Here is a 19,682-nt window from a genome sequence, read left to right as displayed (position 1 = left end):
GAGAGTTGACCTATACAGGCAAACACTAGTGCTTTGGACCCCTAACACAGACCAGTGACAGATTAAAGGAAAAACCCGTGACTCTGTTGTGTTGTAGCATTTTGCTGGCATGCTTTGGGTCTACTTGTCTTCTTAGACAGACAGGTTACTACAAATCAATGCAAAGTTCTTTTAACTGATCACCTTTACCCTAGTCACGAGACCTCAAATTAGCACTCGTAGGAGATGTGTTAGACAGCCCTGTCCATCACCATCATCAAAACATTTTGGAAGAATGGTGTTTCATCCCTTCAGTACAGTTCCAAAGTGCGTTGAAGCTGTTCAGGTCGCCCACTACCTTCCTAAGTCACTTGATGGTGCTTTTTCCTTTAATTTGTCACTCATCAGTAGATTTGTGACTTCATTAGATATGTACTGTATGTTATACTAAATTCTTCACTATATAGAATAGAATGATAAATAACAGTTTATAAATTGACAGGTCATATTTCATGTTGTTATGTTGGGTAAAGTTCTTGCGTAATGGTACTTTTTAAATGAAAAATAATTTTTAATAGTAATTGTAAGATTAAAATAACGTAAGGTAGTTAGAAAATCTCAAAAATTTTAAATACTGTAACTGAGCCCAGTCTGATTTTGATTTCACATGCGATTGGGATCAAGTGTCGCTGTAAATATGACTACTAGCGTTCGAATAACTTTTGAATAAGTGAGAATTATGGGGCGAAACTTTTCAAATTCACTTTTCAGAAGACAGACACTGTAACCACTGGAATTTAGAAAACATATACATAAAAAGGCATAGCATAATTATTAGTTCATCATTCAATAAATAACACATTCAACAACTCCCACTTTTCTTATTATAAATATATAAATGCCTGTCATCTATATCGTTTTGCTTTCAACAGTGTTTCTCTCTCTCGCTCTTGCTCTCTCTCTCTTGCTCTGATCTCTGAAGCTCTATTGTTACGTCAAGTTTAATTAATAGGTTGTGAAAAGCCAGAGTGCCCTGTGTTTTGTTCTCCTATGTTTGTTCTCATTCTCCCACAGTCAAGTGCACAACATGGGGGCTCATCTCTCAAAAGTGGGAAAAGTTTTACCTGCCCACCTTTTGATAGCAACCTAAATGAGTATCTCGTGATATCTCCAATCTATCAGCTATGACCCCATCTTGCTGTATTAGACTGAGCTTACGTTAGAACTGTGTACGTCGTGAGGAGCAATGATTATTAATCGGATGCGATTGTCCTTTATCTTTACGCCTACTGGAGGTCATCGACGTGAGGTCATTGTGAGGGGAACACAATGAGAATTGGTTAGACCCCCTCCGTCGTGGAAAAAAGGATGGAAAAATAACTCCAGCAGCTTTTAATAGTTGGCGTCGAGAAAATTAAAGGTCACAACCTGAGCGGTCTGATTTACTGTGGTCTTTCTGATCTAACATTGCCTGTGATAAGTGCTTGAAGTCCAGTTTGAATCGTACGCACTCTCTGAAATGCCTAAGCCTGAGGTCCCCCTGAGCGACATAACCTGAGAACCAATGGATTTTTTATGCACACACACCCCAATATAAAAGTTCTATTGCTTAAAAACAAGGCAATTTATGTCGCTGCCTCATTGTGCTCTTAGGACACTTTGTCTGGAGCTACACAAGGCATATTCTAAAGACGCTCAGGTCTGAAGTGCATAAATCAGCATTTTGGCTTTACACTCTCTTTAGGAACCTGCTCTATATCATATTTGATGATGGCCCATTGCCATTCATGAATAGCCAGCCAATGACGTGGACACTAGCGGGTGGTCTGGCACATAAGGGTTAAATATGGTTCAGTCTGCAGTGCTCTGAAGGCCAACATTTGTTAGAAAAAAACTTATGTTAGCTATATGTCTTTCCTTGTTGATAGGAAATGACAAGGAGTTTAAGAGAACACACTGATGTTCTGAGCATGAACTTCACACATGAGTCTAAAATATGCGACAAATAAGTGAAATATGCAACATGAATGTATAAGCCAACGTATTGTTAATGCAACCAGTGCAATTTTTATATGGAGACGAAATTAAACCACCATGACATTTTAGTTATAGACCAAATTTAGCACTCCCATTTAAAAATATGATATGATATAAGTGTACGTTTATAATGCATACCAGCATATCATGCATATCAGTTTCAGATTTCATAAGCAACCTGATGGAATGTAAAGGAATGCAATAGATAAAATAAAGTAATAATTAAATTACCGGATCCAGGTTATTACAAGAAAAATGTAAGCCAAAAAAAAAAGAAAGCTCCAATAGTAAGATATGCATTTTTTTTTTTTAAAAAAGAAAAGAAATAATATCCCATATAAGAAATATGTGTCGAGTATAATTATTATCTGAAGCCTAAATCCACCATGTTGACTTCAGCCCAGTGGCTGATGGGAAGTGTTTCCCCTCCTATGCTTTTTCCTCCATTGTTAAGACACAAAAAAGGGCAGCGTCCCCATTGATCACCCTGACAAAGTGCCTAATGGGCATTCCCACACAGACAAGATAGACATCGGCCAGGTATACAGCCATGGCAACCGAGGAGTGCTTGAGAACAGGAGCGATTGGGAGGGGGCAGCAGACCCATAGAGCGACGCTACAGGCCACCGCTCACCTTTGACATGGCCCTGTGAATGGGAGTTTGTTTTCCGATTGCTACGGTCCATCCTCACGCGGCGGCTCACAAACAGGCTGTAAACAGGCAGCCAGCAGTTCAAAGCAGGCGCAGAAAACTGGGGTCCCACTTTGGCTGTGTTCACATGAGAATCAATCTGTTTTGAGTCTTTGAAGTAGGAGCGGGATAAAGGAATAACAGAGGCCTGCTCTGAAAGGGAGACAAGGAACAAGGCTGAAAGGAACAGCAGTGTTCTACACCATTCCTCATGCATCATACAAACAGCAAAAGTAAAATGAATTCTTTTTTTTTCCTTCTTCTTCTTCCAAGAATGTGCTTTCAAGAAGGTGCTCTTATATCTGATTTTCCTAGTCTCAGATTCCTGCTTAATAATTAATGGAGCCGGACATATTAATAGAGTATATTTAATGTCAAAACAATTTTTTCATCAGAATGTACTATGTGTGTGTGTGTTTGTGTGTGTGGACTGGTTAAAAATATATCCCTGTATGCAAAATTACAGCTAATTAGGTTTTGCTTTGTTCATACAGAAAGCTCAGATAGCTTCTTCCACAATTACTGAAGATCAGGGTGTAGATGAAATGAAAGGACTGTTGTTTTATTTGCGTTAGCCTGCATAAGAAACCAAGATGTCTGTCTCGAGTGAACAAACGGACAACGAGAGGAGGAGAGGCTTTCTGCCTTTTTATTTTAACACAAACACACTCGGACAAGCGTTCGGCTTTTCAGCTAATTAAGCCATTTTAAGAAGGACTGGTCGAACAGTGACATCTTGGCGGGGAAGCAGAGAGTCAATGGGCCGATACAGAAGGGACGACATTTATGGGGCGGCTAAGGCCATTGTCTCCAGCCTCGCAGGATCTTTTCTAGTTGGCCGCCTCTGCCTGAGTGACCTGTACAATGAGAAGAATGCAAAAAGGCTAATCTCCTATGCCAGCCACAAAAGGCGTCCGTCACAGAATAAAAAAATTTCATGCTGCAGGGCGGCAACTCTCTTCTGCCAAGATTCCACAAATACTCGGTTCTTGGTTCTATAGCAATGCAGGACTTTATGCTGCTCTGCAGCACACATGGAAAAATGGCTCTGTGTAGTTAATATACTGTAAAATCAACAAGCAAAAAATAATTTTATTATTATTATTATTATTATTGTTGTTGTTGTTGTTGTTGTTGTTGTTGTTGTTATTACTATTATTATTGTTCTTCTTCTTATTATTATTATTTTTTATTATTATTACTACATAGTAATAACAAATACTTTGGTATGCTTACAGAGATAATAAATCCAACATTATATTAAATATAAAATGTGACAGAAATAGGGAATTCTATCATTTTATTCAATGATTAAAAAGCTTGTCATATTTTCTACAACTTTTACAATATAATGTAATAGATGAGACTACACAATTATTACTTACTAACTGTTATTAGAAAAAAACGAAAAGAAAGCAAATGAATAACAATAAAATCAAGCATGCACGACCAACATGTTCTCACGGTGCTGCTGTAATCTTTAAAACCAAGTTCAGAACAAGCACAGTACAAATGCTGATTATGTTTTGACAACCTTTATGTAGTTCAACGTGTTTTACAATACGATATCTTTTTCTCTTGGGCTGTACACAGGCTGTACCATGCTCTAAGCCCCACTGCCATACTGATGGTGAGCTCATAACTTCGCCGCAACTTTTTAAGCAAAACTGTCAACGCCACCTGCTACTTCTTCGAGGCCTTGCCAGCACCGGCCTCTTTCGGTGTGAGCCATGTGTTGTCATAATGTAAAGCCATTACAGAGAGTGTTTAGCACAGTTTTGGAGAGAGCCAAAACACGAACAACAAAGTGTGCCAATTATAGAGTCATTTGAGTGTTTGTTGAGCCTGCAAATAGGCCCAGCTTTGTCTGGCTGACCATATTGAAAGGGTCAAACAGAACATCTGAGTCTCTGTTTTACTGCGCATCCTGTAATCCTTCTCACATTTTGATGCCCAAGATGAAAAGAGAGAGAAAGGGAGCGAGAGAGTGAAGAAAAAAAAAAAAGAAAAAAAAAAACTTTGTTCCTTGTAACAATTTGGCTCCAAATGTCTGTGCACATTGCACTTGCGTCTGTAGCAGCATGTGTTTCTGGGATTGTTCTGGAAGGGAAAATGCCGAAACAGCAGGGAGCAGGAGATAAACAGGCAATTCGTGACTCATTAAAAAAGGCGATGGTGGCCAACATTGTAGAGGGTGTAAGGACCCTCGTTCCAACTGGGCTATAAACTTTTTCGGCACCAGCTGGACCCGGCATCTGTTAGCTTGTGCACGGAGAGATAATCCGGTGCAAATGACATCTGAGCTCGGCATTTAAAAAGCCCTGACATCTTACATAACCGCACTGATTAGGAACTTGGGGAACCGGCAGCCGAATGTCCAGGCGCTCTAGGCCATTGGCGACATGTTGCAGGATGCTGTATGGTCTGGTAAGACAGACCCTGGGTCATGATGAAAAATCTGGCTGCTTGAAACATAACCATTTGGAGCTGCTTGGGAAAAGGTTAAAGGACAGAGCAGACAAGTGTGTAAAACTTGTAGAGTTTTTATGCAGTCGAAAAGTTTCTGACAATAAAAAAAAAAGATATTTAAGATATTAAAGTGCAACAGATTTTATTTAATCATTTTAATGACCTAAACCTGCATGCCCTTAAAATGGTCTGTTGTGAATGCTGACTTATATATACACTGACTATTTATCATACAGTACATTGTGAGCTACAGATTAAAAAAAAAAAGTTACTTTATTAAATAATCATTAAATAATCTTTTCTTTTTTAATAAAATATTTCTTCAACTTCAACTGCAAAGCTATGATCAATTTTAGAGCGCGTATATTCCTTTCTTCAAAGGCTGTAAGGATGTTTACTGCCTCATTAGTTTCGGAGTGTGCTTCAGCATATGAAAAATAGATAAGCTGAGCCAGTGTCCCCTCCAGCTTGCTGCCAGAGGAGTACTGAGCTACTCTTAAGTCTTTGCAGTGTGACAGAAGGCTGGCCCTTTCATGATGCAGCATTAGGGTATAATTTGGCCTTTAAGAAACTTTATGAGTCCCCGAACTGATTTTCTGGAATATGAAAACATCAGCATATGGCCGAAGACAGCACTGGGCTAAGAAGTCAATTTCCCTCATGGAACATACCATGTGGGGTGACATTCATATTAGCATGGCACCTTTGGCTCAGCGCAGTGGTATCGCTTGGGGCAGGAAAGCAATGCTTTTTTTGTTGCCAGAAAAGCAGAGGTAAGTGTCACACAAATGCTAACAGACTGACTGAAGCTGCTCCAAAGCTGCCAAAGTTTGAGCTATGCTCTGTTCTCAAGGCTGTGCTAAAAACCTGCTGTTGCCCACCCCGGCAAAAAATAAATAAATAAAATGAAATACTTATGGCAATGGTTGAAATTGCCTATTTTGGGTAGAGTTAGACCCTGTTCAAGCCCACCAGGCAGATGGAGCCCAATATGTCAGGTTTCTGTGTGGGCAGATGCGGTGCAGAGGGAATCCGTACCTATATAACATCTGTAGTGGTGGCATTTTCATCCACATGTGCACCATAACCTTGCTAGAGAAAAAGACCAGTGTGACATGGGCATTGTACAGCCTAAGGGTTAAGTTTAAACTGTTTTACTATTTATTAACCTTTTAATTAAGAAAGCATTATATAGTGAAACAAATGACAATTTTTTTGTGTCTCATTTTGGCAGGGATGGAAAGTAACAAACTACATGTACTTTCATTTCACTACTTGAATACACAGTTCATTGCAATGGTACTTTTTTTAGCGTCATTGAATCATTGCACTATTACTTGAGTATTTTTTTTTTTTAAATTGCTAGCTTGTAAGCCGCTATGAGCAAATTTTAAACAAAATTTTATTTCGAGACCCAAGCTAAATAAAGCTGCTTCCTGTAAAAAGTCTACATTTCAGGCACCAAATACTTAGTGGCAATGTCTGAGACAAAGGAGACAGATGAGTATTCCTGACCCAATTTATCATCTTCAGTTTAAAATACTTCAACAACAAGGACATGACATGATAATGATCCGCAAATAACATGTGGTGAAAGCTGTGGCATTTCACAGCTCAACATCCATCCATCAACCTGCTGAAACATGTACAGATAAGCCTTTAGCTAGCTGAGTCAGCTAGACTAGTTAGCTAGATCATTTGATGTTTTATGAAAGCTCTGCATGAAACTGAATATGTCCCTTCGATGTTTGATAGTGATTGCTAAATACTGTATATCTTTTGATAAATATGTACTGCTACAGCAAATAGGCATCACTAAGGATAATCTCTGCTAGATAGCCAATAATGTAGCTAAAAACATGTACGAATCAACATGAGCTAGCTAGCTAACTAACAGTTCTAGAAAGTTATAGAAACCCCAAAAGAATTTGGCTGATTTAGCCAGCTAACTTTACTTTGATATACTATTGATAATCAAGGTGATGTTCTCCATACAATATACAATTTTCTTGATTGCTGCTTTTATTCTTACTACAGTAGCAGTACTTTTACTCAAGTACTCAAATCAGTGTTTAGTTTAGTACTCTTTCCACCGCTGTGTTTTGGGGTTGTTAATGCTATTAGCACGTTCTGTTGGCATTGATTTATTGATTTTTACAGAGTATAAATGATGTATTAGGCTGCACTTACAGCTGAGTGCAAAAGTTTGCACCCCCTTGGTACCAACAGAGCAAAGCGTAATTCAGAAATGAAAGAAGTATATAAAGACATACATGTACTTGCAATCTGAAACGAATTAAAAGTCAATATTTACATACATTTAGAAATATCATTTTGATTGTCTCAGTGTTAATATCACTATTCACATACACTCTTTGAGAATTTTTCCTACTTGAAGGAACATCTGTGAAACTTAACTCACAAGTCTTTGGTTTTACCATTACAGTGTAAGGGTGTGTAGACCATTGGCCAAAATTGTATTGAAATGCCAGAATCAGTTTTTTTTTTCTAAGTGATTTTAATTTATATAAATTGGAGCATAGTATGAAGTCAAATTCAGAGAATTAAGTTCTGTTTTATTTATTTACGGAGATTATGAGGAAAAAATAGACATTTCTCACATAGCAGATTTACTGAAATCCAGATCCCTACTGAGCAAGATGAGGAAAACAGGAGAAAGCAGAAAGTCAAAGTTGTAGAAATCTTGACAGAAACCAAGAATCAAACGAGGAGCCTTTCCTCTTGGTGAAGTTATAGTCAAAGCAGGATTTTCTAAGATTCAAAAAGATCTTTAAGAAAAGAAAGTAATGTAAAGAATGTAAAGTGAGAATTAAACATTTAGATAATTTGGTAAACACTTTACAATAAGAGTACATGAATCATCATGCACCTGAATTGATACTTATTTAAATATGAACTAATGATGAGTTAAGGCATGTACTAATCACAAACTAACAAAGAGCTAACCTTAACTACGATGTGAGTCTTATGAATTCATGTGTAAATAATGGACACATTCAGTAAATGATGCACGTTTAATTGATATTCTTCTTTATAGAACATGTTAGATTTGGTTTACCCCAATGTATTAATTAATACATTAACCGACAAAGATTATTCATGTATGAATTCATAAAGACTCATGTCGTAGTTAAGGTTAGCGATTTATTAGTTTGTGATTAGTACATGCCTTAACTCATCAGTAGTTCATATTTAATAAGTATTAATTCAGATATTAGTGCATGATTATTCATGTACTTACTGTAAAGTGTTACTGATAATTTGAACATTCCTTTGATTTAAAAAGGGTTTTTTTTTATTTTTTACAATAAATCCATTTAAAATAGATGTAAACACACACACACACACACACACACACACACACACACACACACACACACTACCTCTCCCTCTCTCTCTCTCTCTCTCTCTCTCACATCAATAGTGAAAGGAAGGAAGCTCCGCCCCCCTTCAGTCAGGCATGACAGGAGGGCCTGTCAATCACTTGGGCTGTAGAGCAGTTTGATGCAGTCTGGCCCTACATGAGCTTGTCACGGGCTGATGGACATGTGCACTTTCCCACCTTGTAGGGGGTCACAAAGTGGCTGAGAGAGCAGTAAACACACACACACACACACACACACACGTTTCTCACTTCAGATTTATGCATAAAATGTTATTGATTTTTGTCTGAAAAATATGGAGTTTCCTAGCTAACTTCCTCTTTTTGAGCAACATCCTGCTGTCATGGCGTTTAGATATGCTTCTCTTTACCTCAAATCTTGTGTTTTTGTCTTAAACAAACATAATCATATACAAGATTTTTAAGCCCAATTAAAAACTAATGTGACAATTTCACAGTACAACAAGCAACTGGAAATTATTATGCTTACTGAGGCAGTCTAATGTCTCTAAATTAGCCTGACAGTTCTGCAGATTGCCTCATAGTTTGTAAACAGGTATCAAGAAGATTGAAAAAACAAAAAAAACCCTGCCATCTTAATTATGTATTCTCCAGATCAGTTGAATGGGCTATGTTAATTTGTGGTTTATGCAGTAAAAGGTATAACAGGCTGTTTTACATGTTGCAGCATTGTTATACAATAGATTTGTCCATATTGAAATTCTGCTTGAATGACAAATACTTTTCTCTGTGTCTCACCTTCAAAGATCTCTGCGTTTAACAGTCGTAACAGAATGCTGCAGAGTTTGTCTCATCTCTTCTCCTCAGCATCCTGCTTTTTTTTTATGTATAATTAGTGATGTGTGTCAATATTGTGCCCCATAGTAACCATATGGTTAGCCCGGGCAGACAGGCAATTGTTTGGTGCTGTGAAATATTGTGTAACCCTGTGAGATGTGGAGCCAGTGGAAACAGGAACTGTTGCTCAGACTGACAGTTACATTGTCTGAATGAATAGGGGAAACTTCTGAGGAAAAGACACTAGTGGACCCAGACAGAATGTCCTGACCCTGGAGAGAAAGGCCAATTTGACATGGTATAGGGTCGCCCGTTTCTTCCCACCTCCTAGCATTAACCATTAGGCCTAGGACATAGGAAGAAGCACACTGGACCCAGAGAGGTTTTTCAACTGGGGAAAAAAAAGAGCTTCTTTATTCCCTATTGTTTCCTAGGCATTATTCAGCCTTAATGAATCATTAAGCTACTATTGAACACCCCATCGTTCGAGCACATTTAGTACAAAAAGATGAGAATGGACGAGAGAGGGGAGTGTAATAAACAAACGCTGGAAGCAGAGTCAACAAAAAAGTGAGGGAATTTTAAAATGATCATTTCTCCTCTTATCCATTTTTAAAATCCTAATAGAAAGAGCCTGGGGCAGTATAATAAAAAAATGTAAGTCTTGAAATATTCCACTTATATATATATATATATATATATATATATATATATATATATATATATATATATATATATATATAACAAAAAAAACATTGCGGTGAGGTGAAGACAGCGCTACCAAAATTACCAAATAGTTTCTATTCAGTGGTCTTTTTCTTTGCGTACAAATGCTTTCCCACACTTTAACGTGGTTCACATGTTAATGGCCCACATTCTAGTTATTTGACTGTTGTAGCAATGTCCAATAGAGTTAAATCCGTCCCTCAGTCAAGACACGTCCTTCAGAGCATTGTTTGATCACACTGATTTTTTATGCCATAATGAAAACTGTGCTTGTGTGTGTTTTCTGATTAGTAGTCATTTCTTTCCCTATTGCTATTACCTTTAATCATCCTTCAACCAGCAATTAGTATTCTCTTAGCAATAATCTGCTTTGTTCCCAAAGAAAGAGGAACTAAAATGATGCCCAGCCTGCCTTTATCTTAAAAATAAAGCTGAACAATTAAAGCCCATGTTCCTTTGCACAGCATTTGATCTCACACAAAGCTTACTCTCCCGCTCTGTTTTTTTTTTCCTTTGGGGAGGGGAATGTAACATGAAGGATAGTGATGGACCTCAAGCCAGGCGGTAACAGGCATGAGGCGGCTCTTGTTTTTGCTCAATCGGAGGCATTCTGCGTCACTGTTTGGTTTATGGGCATGATTTATTTGTCTACACTGACCCGCATCCCCTGCTTAATTACCCTGGGACACTCTCAGACAGAGCCTCTTGACACTGGCAGAAAGCCCAGCCACTTTGGCTCTTGGGACCAACTGTTGACCTGATGGCCAGGGAGGGGGTGATGGGTAAGGAGGGGATGATGGGTCACTGATATGACCAGCATTCTGAAACCTGGCTCTCCACGGTGTCCGGAGCCGTTGGCCCACGGCCTCCCATTGCCCTAACGAGGCATTAAAATGCATGGCAGAGAGAGGCGAAAGCAATGGAGCTCACAAGACACCTTAGATCATTGTAAATCATTGACTGAGAACTGGCCAGTGTATGCCGTTACCTCAGCGACGCTCCACATCAACCGCCCACTACCTCCATCGTCCACATCAATCCATAATGATGACCAGTGAAGAGCTTTGAACTCTTTTTTTCTTTTAGTTGAAGACAAGAATCAACTGAGTTCCATCCAAAGAAAGTAAGCGGAAATTCATTTCAAATGTGAACATGGCGAGATCATTAAGATGTCTCATTTGCAGGGGATGTCATACAACTGCACAATGTGAGCTAAAGCAAACTAATTACCGGGAAAGTTGTAACTGGAAAGGAAAATAAACATTTAAAAACACAGCATGAGACTCCCAACTACATTTAAGGTGTTTTCTCTTCTCTCATCTAGCTGTATTTTTTATATGTTTTGGCAATAGTGAGAAATGATTTCTATATAAATATGAATAGAAAATGAGAAGTAAAACAGGATGTTGGACTATAAAAAAAAATCTAAGATCATCACCATGGATGTAGGCAAGCAGTAGACTTTAAACTTATGATCTACATATTTTTTTTAAATCGCAATTTCTGTATTATTGGTAGAATGTGCATAGTATGATGCATTCAGTTTTCTCTCGAATCTCACAGTTCATAGTTATTGCATCTATATTCAATTGAATCTATCTTTAAAAAAACTTCAATATAAATATTACATATTAAAAATCTGTGGAATTAGACTGTAGATGTATTTTTCATATTTTATATGTTCTTTTTTATATTTATTTTATTTCATTAATTCTATTAATACATCATTATTTTGATTTTTTACACTACTCCATAGAAAAACGTAGCATAAAGGAAATAACCAAACATTTACTGATTACTGAAGTATGTCAACACTTTCCAGAATTACACTTTAGACACATGTCACTTCCTGCTACTTCTTCCTGTGAGAATTAGAACAAACAGACTGGTGCTCGAGGTACTCTCTCGAGTATGCTCCATAAAGTGGTCAAGGGCCATTGAGTGATAACCCGATTCTGTTCTGATGTGAACAAGCCCAGGACTGCTGGACCGAGGTCCCTACAGCACCCACACCAGACCCTTCACACGCACGCACGCACACACCACTTTACACACAGTTACCTAGGAACCTGTGCCTATGGGGCTCAGTAATGCTCCTGTACAAAGCAAGTGACAGCAGAAGTGTGGAGAGAGTGATGGGATGTCCCACTGACCGCGCTTCTGTCCTCAGCTCTCAAACACGCCCCCTCTTTCCTTTTCTGCTCACTAGCGCCAGCAGGAGGAAGTGCTCAATACTGCATCCACCTTGTCTCTAGTGACTAGATGAGAGTACGTGCAAGAGTACACAAGTGAATAGATAATAATAAAGCAAAAGCAAGTTATGTTCATACTTACTCAATCCAAACACTAACATAAAGCATATTCTATATCCTCCATCTAACACACACAGACACACACACACACTATCTGCCCCCTCCACCATACCGAGCATAAGGAGCCCGCTGGGCAGAAGCGCCACTCTCTCTCCAGGGGAAGGCAGTCCGCTGCACGGGGGCCTCTTTGTCATGCGGCCCCTGGCCCCTGGCCTTGAGAAGTGGCTTGCTTCACTCTGCACGCCTCTGCTCTCCGCTCCATGTCTGCACTTCCCTTTGTCTCCCCTGAAAGCTGGAAGCCTCACTGAAAAATATGAGAACATGTTGTTCCAGTGTCACCGAAGCCCCATGTGATTTAAGTGCAAGTTCATCAGGGGACAACTGCTGAGGTCCGAGCCACCTGAGTTTGCAGAACTGAGAATGAAAGCACTTCCCCAAGAGGACAGAGAACAAGAAGTTTTCAACAACTGCATCTGATCTTAGGTCATGCTAAATATATCAAAACACATCACAGTACTTACTGATTAATGTCCCTTGTCTTTGTGTATGACAAATGTTTGATTTTGCAATAAATATTTAATAAGGAAAGAGAAATGTAACCATATTTATTGATCAATGTTTCTGTTTTACAGCAAGACAATTAACATTAATGCTATATTATAATATTTTGCATTGACTGTAATGTGCTGAACACAACAGAGTTATTTTAATCCAGTAAACAGAAATGCAATGAAGGACTACCCAGAAACAACCACTTCCTTATTAACCCAAGTAATTCTCACGAGCTTCCTCCAGTCAGCACAGGTTTAATCCGAAACCACCCACTGCTCTTATTTCATGCACTGTAACTTGTGTATTTTTATGAGCTTTATGATCCTTCCACAAGAGAAAAGCCAGAGACCAAACAATAGAAAATGGCAGCTTCAAACAAACTTAACTGAAGTTCTAAAACCTTTAAATACACAACTTGTAAAGACACAAAGTGCATGCTAAATGCTGATGCGTCAAAATAAAAACACATTTTTACACATTACAGCAAGTTAAACAAACTCACGTATACTTAGATAAATATAAATGTCTATCTGCTGTGAATGCTGTAGCTTTTGAGTGCTGAAGCTAAAAGGATCTAAAAGGTTCAGTGGTCTCATATTAACATATTAAAGTAATCCAATGTAATGACTCCATGACTCCAAATGAATCCAATGAAACATTTACTGATCACCAAACCGATTTCAATATTAAACACATTTAACGTATACAGTACTATGTAAAATCCTATATATGCACCATAATGTTTTATTTACATTTGGTCTTTTGTTTATGTCAACTTATTTTTACTGTGTGCTGAAAAGAGCAATTTTTAGGTTACCAAACATTCATTTCCCAAAAGAGTGTATGTTACAGAAAAATGAGAAAGTAACACATTAAGCAATAGATGAAGGATGTTGGGGATCTACCTGTAGAAACAGTCGCATGTGCCACAGCCAAGAAGTAGAATAACCAAGCTAATTTTCTCATAAAGGTTCAATTATTAGCTAATTCAACAAAATTGATTAATTAAGAACATCATAAAAATCATATAACTTCAACAAATAATGGCCAAAACTATATATCACTTCCTTGGGATATTCAGTACCATAACCAGAAATCTTAACTGAGATTCCTGACTCACATTCCTGGACTCCATTATCACTTCTTCCATCATTTTAAATCCACTACTTCATCCTATACGCTTTTCACTACTTATCTCTCTGTTCATTTTTTTTTCTTTTTTCTTTTTTTTTTTTTTGCTTGTTTGTTTTTACATATACTCTGCCTTTGCCCTTTCTTTGAGGGGGAAATATAAGTATACATATCATACTATACTATATGAAGAAAATAACCAAGTTAACAGGCTAATCAAGTACCAATGTTTACTAAAACTCAGAAATTGTGAAACGGCTTTTGCTGCATAAAATTTCAAATGTGATAAGAGGCACAGCAGTTAACATTTAGTTTCTGCACTAATTACAACTACAATTAATTACAAGGAATGTAATATTGTTTCCTTTTTTGCCTTCAGGGGATTGTGCCACGTGCCTACTGATAAATATATGAAAAATAAGTTGTCTGATTGAGGTAATTAAATCATCGGACATTAATTTCTTTATTATGAATGTGAAAAAGTGTCATGTCAAGGTATGTACATTATTTATTTATTCATTTATCTTCAATAAGCACTTCAGGGTCAGGGTCACAGTGGATCCAGAGCCTATCCTGGGAACACTGGGTGCCAGATGGGAATACACCCTGAAAGGGACACCAGTACATCACAGACCAAAAGTACACACATATTCACACACTCATTCACATCTGGGGCACTTGAACATGATTTTGATTCATCTTGATGAGTTGACATGCTAAATTTGGTTCAAATTTACTCATGGGGTTCAATTTGGATTCCAGTTGCTCGGTGTTTCTGTGTAAATCATTCATTCATTCATCTTTAGGAAGTGATCAAGGTTATAGTTGATCCAGAGCCTATCCCGAGAACACTGGAGCAAGGCAGGGATTCACCCTGGATGGGACACCAGTCTCTCACACTCATCCAGCTCATCCATTTTGGGAGGAAATCCACATGGCCACAGTGACACCCTTTTTCGAGGGTAATAATCAAATACCTTATTTGTGAACATGTAAAAACAACCCCAAATGAAGGCTTCTTAAATTTATTCAACTATGTTGCTGCATGTCCATGTTGCTTCAATAAATTAAGTTAGTAAATGTATGTGTTCCTGTTTAATGAATTTAACATAAACCTGCCATTTAAGTATTTAACTATTTACTTTTTGTTGAACTTACATATTTTATCCAAGTGAATATTCTGCCCTTAATCTAAATACATTGATCTATGAATTATGAGTTACAAACTGAATAACCTTGTGAATTCTACCCAATATTACACACTTCACACGAGAACTCATTCATGTATGCAAAGTTTATACAGTTTATTTTATATGATTTACAGCTAGGAGAAGTCATTTGTACAGTCTCAGGTCAAAACTTTAGCACTAATTTGCATGTCACCACATACCAGGCTTAATTTCTTCCTTTTGATTTTCCCTTCATTTTATTTGTAAAGTAATGTCATGTGTCCATTGCACTTGTCATTTTTCCACTTTAAGGACTGTATTTAAATGTGACAGGGATAAAAATCCAAATATACATATAAAGCCAGTGCTTCTCAAACCTGTCCAGGAGGACCCCGGCAATGCACATTTTGTATGTCTCCCTCATCTAATACACCAGATTCAACTCATCAGCTCATTAGTACAGACTGCAAGACCTGGTGTGGATGTTTCAGATAAGGGAGACATACAAAATGTGCAGTGCTGGGCGTCCTCCAGGACAGGTTTGAGAACCCCTGGTCTAGGAAAGAACTTCAGTATAGACGTGACAGATTTAAATCTTTGCTGCCACCTAGTGTCATGTATTGCTTTTTTTATGTGGCATCTTTTTTTTCTTTTTTTAAGCACATTTAACTATTTTTCACATGTATGCAATATAAACACCTTATTCCTACCTACATTACTAGCAAATGGTGTTTGCATGGTGGATTTGTGTCCCATCCAGGGTGCATTGCCCCATTGTGTCCTTGTTCCTGGGATAGGCTTCGGATCCACAGCAACTCAGCCCAGGATAAAGCAGTTATTTAGGATTAATGAAAGAATTAACCTTGTACTAATTATGTTACTATTTCCTGATATCAAGAACCAAAATTCTTTGTGGGAAAATGAACTTTTATTAATGGCAACACCAGTGACATATAACTGTGGTTCTATGAATCCTGTATAAGCACCAGGTGAGTTATACCTACCTGAATACTTGCATGGCTGCGTGGTGATGTATTTGCTATACATTTAATTAAAACCTTCTTGCTGTATGGTGTTTTGAATGACTATTATTTTGCTTGTTTGTTTGTTTGTTCATTATATAGGGCTTTTCTAACACTCAGTGTTGCTTTACAAAATATGTACAAAACACTGTAACCACACCATTGTACAGTCCTGACAGATTAATTGCCTTCAGTGAGGGCTGTTGCGAGAGTGAAAATGTTTTCTGAGTGGACCGGCACACCATTTACCATTTGAGTGTAACACTCTGGACTCAAGAGAAGGGTAAGGCTCCATTTATGGAGGTTTATTACAAAAGAGCAAAGTCCACAATCCAAAATATACAATCCACTAATCCAGGTCAAAGGAGTCAAAACACAGTGAAAACAAAACACAGCCCAAAGGGCAAATCCAAAGAGTTAATGGTATAACGCAAGGCAAAGGTCTAGAATAAAGCTCAGAACTTATGCATATGAAATGAGGCATGACTTCACATCGTTTAAGTGTATGAACAGTCCTGAGAATATGATGTGTTAGAATTTAGGCAAGGGGGACCTCTGCTGGCAAGAAGGAGACATGTCCTGAACTTTATACTGAACTTTACACTGAGAAACAGTAAAGTAAGGCATGGCCAGTTGAACCGCCCTCGATTCCAGCTGGTTGATGTGTTCTCAGTGACTCTAGCCTCATGCTAATGAACAGTGTGAGCTCTTTAGTGTAAGACAGCTTTTCTCTTAGTTGACCATGAGTGCTAAAGAGGAGGTAAATCATTACTATTAATAATATTACTTGTATTATTATGTACAAAATGTAATAAAAAATACCATTTGCACTACAATATGACAAAACATTATTAGTAAGAATTGAATTTCTTGCTTGTAAACTTTAGTTTCGTACGTTTTTCCTAGTCAGCGAGTTTCTACCTTTCCCACCCCACCCCCCACTTTTTTACCTTAAATAACTGCATTAATAATTCTCAACACCAAACAGAACAGTGAGGGGCAGAATGCCAGAAAACTAGCCATGGACAGATTCCTTGCTGTTATTTGAGTCATAATTGGTTTCATTTGAAACCCATTAAAATAAAAGTGGAAACTACATGCCATAAATACAGTGCTGTGAAAAAAAAGTGATTTCTTCTGTTTTTGTGTAGATCTCATAGTAAATAGTTTAGATCTTCGAATGAAATACAACATAAAACAAATGCAACCTGAGTAAACAAACAATACAGATTTTTTTTATTGAAGCAAAAAAGTTATCCAACATCTATCACCAATGTGAAAAACAAATTACCCCCTTAAACTTAAAATCTGGTTGTGCCACCTTTAGCAGCAATAACTGCAACCAAATTAACAGAATCCCTCAATTATTGCAAGTTGCCCAGGCCCTGAAGCAGTAAAACATCCCCACACCATCACACTTCCACCACCATGCTTGACCGTAGGTATGATGATCTTTTTGTGGAATTCTGTGTTTGATTTACACCAGATGTAACAGGACCCCTGTCTTCCAAACAGTTCCACTTTTGACTCATCAATCTTCAGAACATTCTCCCAAAAGCTTTGAGGATCATCAAGGTGTGTTTTGACAAAATTCAGACAAGCCTTAATGTTCTTGGTTGGCAGTGGTTTTCACCTTGCCACTCTTCCATGGATACCATTTGTGGCCGGTGTCTTTCTGACAGTGGAGTCATGAACAGGCCTGCAGTTCATTTGATGTTGTCCTTGGATCTTTTCTGACTTGCTGGATGAGTAGTTACTGTGCTCTTGGAGGAATTTTGGAAGGTCGGCCACTTCTGGGAAGGTTCACTACTGTGCCGAGTTTTTCCATTTGGAGAAAATGGCTTTCACTGTGGTCCTTTTGAGTCCCAGAGCCTGTGAAATAGCTTTGTAACCCTTCCCAGACTGATGTATTTAAATCACCTTCTTCCTCATAATTTCTGGAATTTATTTCAATTGTGGCACTGTGTTACTGTGTAAGACCTTTTAACCAACTTCATGGTGTTGAAAAAGTTCTATTTAAATGTATTTGATTGAACAGGGTTTGCAGTAATCAGGCCTGGTTGTGTCTAGTCCAGCTGAATTATGAATGCAGTTTCATAGATTTGGGGAATTAGTAACTATGGGGGCAAACACATTTTCACACAAGCCCAGTTAGTATTGGATAAGTGTTTTGCTTCAATAAATAGTATTTTGTGTTTACTTGAGTTGCATTTGCTTTATCTTATATTTTGTTTTAATTTCTGAAACAATTTAGTATGAGATATACACAAAAACAGAAGAAATCAGACTGGGGCGAATACTTTTTCACAGCACTGTAAATATGAAGAAAACAAAATTAAATGATTTTTTATCCCTCAGCCTTTATAAAGCTGGAGCTTTATCCAAGAAGCTAAATCCAAGAAGGCTTTTAACAGCATTTTAGATATGGCAGTATCTGAAAAATCATTACAGCAATAGATACGTATATAGTAACAGTTTAAAAGCCCGTGTGCTGAGACGGTTTGAAGGACATCCAAACGTTTTATAATAGCTTATAGGATTGTAGGACATGAGTCCGGTCTCCAGACATTATCTGTATTGATTTGGACTTGTCCTGGCATTATTGGCAATTGTTCTTGGAATTGTTTCGGTCTTGGGCATTGGTCTCGCTAAATATGGCCTTGGACATGACCAAGAGTTTGTAAAAATAATGTTTGTGTTGTCTTTTCTTTTGGATTTGCAAAGTTTGACAAGAAGTAATTTAGTTCTTCTAGATAAACTAATCATTGGCTCAAGGCATGTCTGAAGCCGAAGGAAAGCCTTGGCCTCAAAAAGGATTTGATGGTTTTCAGTCTCGATCTTGACTCAATCTTGCTTTTATATGGACTCAGTCTTGCCTTGACCTCAACTCGCTTAAGACTTGGTCTTGACTCTAGCTCGGCTAGTCCCGGTGTTGGACTTGATTACGCTGGTCTTATCTACAGCCCTATTAGTTTGTTTTAGTAGCCTATAATAGAGAACAGAGTTGTAGTGTTTGATCATTACCGATGGTTATGGTCTGTGTAGTTTATCATCTTCTCCTCTTGTTCATATGGGTTTCCTCCAGGTTCTCGTGTTTCCTTCTACCACCAGTCTACCATGGAGATGGCCTGGCTATACAAAATTGCCCCTATGTGTGAATTGTCCAGAAAATTGTCCCTATGTGTGAATGAGTGTATGCATGGTGCCCTGTGATAGACTTTGTCCCATCCAGGAATCATTTCCACTTAACTCCCAGTGTTACCAGGACTGGGTCCAGACTCACCACCAACAGCCCTAACACAAAGATACTATATAGCCAGTGCATACACTGTATTAGATGGCTTGTTCACAACTAGAACTAGTTTCACTTTGATTCAGTCACTTTTGAAAGGA

This window comes from Ictalurus furcatus, chromosome 3 (genome assembly GCF_023375685.1).
Source record: "Ictalurus furcatus strain D&B chromosome 3, Billie_1.0, whole genome shotgun sequence".
NCBI lineage: Eukaryota > Metazoa > Chordata > Actinopteri > Siluriformes > Ictaluridae > Ictalurus > Ictalurus furcatus.
This window is presented reverse-complemented; position numbering follows the sequence as displayed.